This window comes from Scylla paramamosain, chromosome 8 (assembly GCF_035594125.1).
Source record: "Scylla paramamosain isolate STU-SP2022 chromosome 8, ASM3559412v1, whole genome shotgun sequence".
Taxonomy (NCBI): Eukaryota; Metazoa; Arthropoda; class Malacostraca; order Decapoda; family Portunidae; genus Scylla; species Scylla paramamosain.
The window spans coordinates 1,600,001-1,605,000 of NC_087158.1; positions in this window are offsets into that span (position 1 = coordinate 1,600,001).

The following is a 5,000-nucleotide window of genomic DNA, read 5'->3' on the forward strand; positions in this document are numbered from 1 at the left end:
TTAGCCGTGACTGAGGCCCGTATCCTGAAACGCTTTGGTCTCTCATCATCATTTAAAGGACACTGAGATGATCGGCCGGGTTCTCATGATTTTTCTCCTGCTAAAAATGTAGAAATCTTGTTGATGTGTCCTCAGAATCGTAAAAAAAACACTTAAAACGCCGCGTACCTTCAACTAGTGTTTCCAGACTGAGTACATTATCTTCAGACGGTAATGTAACAATTTTCTGGGGGCCAAGTGGTCATCAGGCGCACGGGTTCGAATCCTGGCTACGGTCCGAGGGTAGGAAGGGCATCCACTCGGGGTAACTGTTCCCAAATGCCAAATCCAAAGTCCTTCATCAGGAGGCACCGTTTCAGCCCTGACAGAACCCTTGCCCTGCCAGCCCCGCCTCGCTAGCTCAGTCAGTCTTCAGGTGATGGGATGGGAAATGTATAGAACAATAGGGAAGTGTATGGGAGAAAGGCGAAGGGTATGGATTATTTAGGTACTGCAGTCATACGAAATATAGAGAGAAGAGAATAATAGCAGCAGCAACAACAACAACAACAACAACAACAACAACAACAACAACAACAACAACAACAACAACAGAAAGAAAAAGAAGAAAAAAAAGAAAAAAGAAAAAGAAGAAAAAGGAGGAGGAGGAGGAGGAGGAGGAGGAGGAGGAGGAGGAGGAGGAGGAGGAGGAGGAGGAGGAGGAGGAGGAGTATGATACAGAATGTTTGAACACTCTCTCTCTCTCTCTCTCTCTCTCTCTCTCTCTCTCTCTCTCTCTCTCTCTCTCTCTCTCTCTCTCTCTCTCTCTGATTCATTGCACGAGTGAGCGCTTCAGTTCACGCTTAGAAAAAATAGATTAATATGCTCTCTCTCTCTCTCTCTCTCTCTCTCTCTCTCTCTCTCTCTCTCTCTCTCTCTCTCTCTCTCTCTCTCTCTCTCTCCATTCCACTGCCAAGGAAATCAGTTATACACGTCCTTCAAACAAACTCAATCTGTCGATGCATTATAAATATACATCTCTCTCTCTCTCTCTCTCTCTCTCTCTCTCTCTCTCTCTCTCTCTCTCTCTCTCTCTCTCTCTCTCTCTCTCTTCGTCAGCTCCTCAAAATGTTTCCAAATTAAGCGCATGTCAGTTACAGCCGCTTCTCTCTCTCTCTCTCTCTCTCTCTCTCTCTCTCTCTCTCTCTCTCTCTCTCTCTCTCTCTCTCTCTCTCTCTCTCTCTCTCTCTCTCTCTCTCTCCCTCTCTCTCAACAGGTGTATCAGTAAACCTGCCCCTTCTGTTTACGGTTTGTTTACAGCTCAGACTCACACAAGAAGCGAGAGATGGAAAGATACAGTCAGTTTGAATTATGTATTAATGAACCTAATCCTGCTTTCACTCTAAAATTTCTTCTTATTACCGTAACTGCTTATTAGGTTTAACTTTTCAATTGTACTAACTTGACTAGGCTATTCCTCTAATCGAGTCCATTTCGTCTTATGAACTTCTCTCCGTAACTGACTGTCTTCAATCTCTCTCTCTCTCTCTCTCTCTCTCTCTCTCTCTCTCTCTCTCTCTCTCTCTCTCTCTCTCTCTCTCTCTCTCTCTCTCTCTCTCTCTCTCTCTCTCTCTCTTCACCACAGTGTTGCATCTCTTGCTATCTTCTATCGCTACTTTCACGCTAACTACTCTTCTCATCTTGCTAACTGCATGCCTCCCTTCCTCCCGTGGCCTCGCTGAATAGAACTTGCTACTTTCTCTCACCACTATTCTGTCCACCTCTCTAATGCAAGATGCAAGCAGTGTTTCCGGTCTTTCATTCCTTTCACTGGTAAACTCTGAAACCCCGCTCCTGCTCCTGTATTTTTTTCTATCCATGATTTAAACTCTTCTGATAGGGAAATTTCAAGGCATTCTCATAAATCTCTCTCTCTCTCTCTCTCTCTCTCTCTCTCTCTCTCTCTCTCTCTCTCTCTCTCTCTCTCTCTCTCTCTCTCTCTCTCTCTCTCTCCAGTGCCAAGGTAACCATAAGTGAATTTATCCCTCTTGCATCTTCCGCCTCGCTTCCCCGCCAACTCTTCCCCGTAACTCCCCTGCCTCAAATCATCCTAAGACCCACCTGTACTGCACCAGCTGGCAGGTAGCATTATTAAAGACAGGTAGCAGAGTTAAAACACCACTACCTTGAAAACTTTATGGGGGTGTCAACCCTTCTCTACGTGAGGTGTGGGGAGTTGAGATAAACATTTAACTTAGTAACAGTAGAAGTTTAAAAGACTTGTGTGGGGTAAAGTTAAAGCTCTCTCTCTCTCTCTCTCTCTCTCTCTCTCTCTCTCTCTCTCTCTCTCTCTCTCTCTCTCTCTCTCTCTCTCTCTCTCCCCCCACTGAAATAGAAGGAAAGATGAGGAGGAGGGTGGGGGTGTAGTGGTAGTGGGGAGGGATGGGGAGGAGTGGGAGGTAGATAAAGAAGGGAGAAAGAAGGGAACCGACAAATTAATGAGACACAAAGTAGAGAGAGAGAGAGAGAGAGAGAGAGAGAGAGAGAGAGAGAGAGAGAGAGAGAGAGAGAGAGAGAGAGAGAGAGAGAGAGAGAGAGAGAGAGAGAGAGAGAGAGAGACTAACCGCTACAGTTTATCCTTGTTTATTAATTTTAACCGTAAATATAAAAGCTAGAACACTTAAAAAGACTTCACTTACTTGCTGACGGTTCCCTCCACTACTGATGAAGATGAGGCTTGTCTTCATTCACACTGGTTGGTTCCTCGTTCTTCTGCTCCGCGACGACAAGAGCCTGGTTGAGTTGACTTGACTTGCGGGAGTGTTGCCTTTGAAACGGCACCCCAGTGTTACCAGATTGTCAGTAATTTCTGAAGATCTGAAATTTTGATCGTTTGTCAGAATTTAAGAAATTTCTGTAAGATCTTTCGAAATTTTAACGAATGTGTCTTAAATTCTTCGGACTCTTTAGAGCAATATGATGCAAGTAACCGTCTCCTTCACTGGAGCTTCCGCAGACACTACATGCTTGTGAAAATATTCTTGAGAAACTAAAAAAAATCTCTTAACGCTGGCTACGTCCCATATCTTTACACTTTGTTTTGCCCATTTTCAGTTCCCTAAATAAGCTCATGCAGTCAGAGTGTACATAAATTCATGTTATGTGTAAGTCAGTATTATCTGCCTACTTCAAACTCTGGCTGACCGCTACTTAGATAAAAAAAAAAAAAGTACTTGGAAAAGACACCACTGAGCAGGACTGCATTCAGTGAACCCATAAATTCAAACCCCTCGCTTCTATTTATTCAGGTACTAAAGATGGAATGACTCTCTCAACAACACAACATTCCAGTTCCACCTCAGGCAGTTCAAGAGTTTCAAAAATACTGTCTAGCCTTTTACACTGAAGGAACATCACAAATCAGGAAAAGATTTCCCTTCAGTGATGACACCTTCAAGCAACTAGAAGGTTTACATCCCAAAGTTGTCCAAGCCAAGCCTTTCCCATCAATTGCTCCCCTTAAGTCATCATTCCCGGCACACTTTTTTTTTTTTACAAAAATTAACAGAATGAAAAAAAAATTAGAAACAGGTTGTCAACAAAACACCATTACTGGAATTTTACACACCAAGAAACTCACAAAAGACAAAAACTGCTACGACTTTGCACTTCCAACAGAAATAGTACATTTGATGAATAGTGATACACCAAGGACAGTGTGGCCAGGGAGGGTGGTGACAGTGATGAGCAAGATATGTAGTGATACACCAAGGACAGTGTGGCCAGGGAGGGTGGTGACACTGATGAGCAAGGTATGTAAGGTCACCATGGAATCGGCACTTCATTACAGTAATTTACATTTACTTCACTAATGTACATCATTACTTCATAATGGAAAGGATAACGATTTTTTATTGTGTCCAACCTATATGCAGTATTGTATGTCATATCTGTACATCTCCAAAGAACTACACACTGATATTCACTTATGGCCTTTGTTTTGCCAAAGGTAATTGTATGGAAAATGTATTTTTGTTACACAAAGGAGAGAAAATAATTATATTTTTGCATTTCCTTGCAGTATTGTGTGTTTGTGTCAAGGTTTCCTTGCAGTACTGTGTGTGTTTGTGTTAAGGTATGATGTGCAGTATTGTGTGTGTTTGTGTCAAGGTATGATGTGCAGTGCCTCATATGTAATGCAATTATTAGTGTGTGTTTTATTTCTATATTTACCTGTTCCATCTGTGCCAGTTCATATGCTTTCTGTTTCTTACATTTACTTGTTGTGTGCAGCCAGCTCAAAGGTTGTGTCTTTTGACATGAAGCTGATGATACGTTATTTGTATATGTAGTTGTACAGCAGTCAGGAAGGTTGTACACGACCTCATGTGCAGTACATATTATTTACGTGTTTCTTATTTCTTATATTTACTTGTTGTACAGTGTTAGTTCAGAGGCTGTGTCTTTTGGTTTAGGTGATATGTTACCTGTATGCTAAAACAATGTCTGGGACTCAATCTTGCATTATATAATATATATATATATATATATATATATATATATATATATATATATATATATATATATATATATATATATATATATATATATATATATATATATATATATATATATATATATATACATATATATATAATGTGTGTGTGTGTGTGTGTGTGTGTGTGTGTGTGTGTGTGTGTGTGTGTGTGTGTGTGTGTGTGTGTGTGTGTGTGTGTGTTCGTACTTCTTGTACATCCTCTGGTAAGAGTATAAAGATAATATATATGTAAATCCATTTGGAAACAATATATATAATAGGTTTTAATGTCCCTTTAAGAGTTGCACATTTGATGAATATTGCAATTCGTAACTTCTAATTACAAGAAGAATATTTAATTTTTGTAATATATACTAACAATGAAAATCTCAATTGTCAGATTTTATTTATTTTTTTTTCTTAAAATTTCCAGAAATTTTGGCAACAAATCTTCAGAAATTTCACCGGAACCATCTGGCAACTG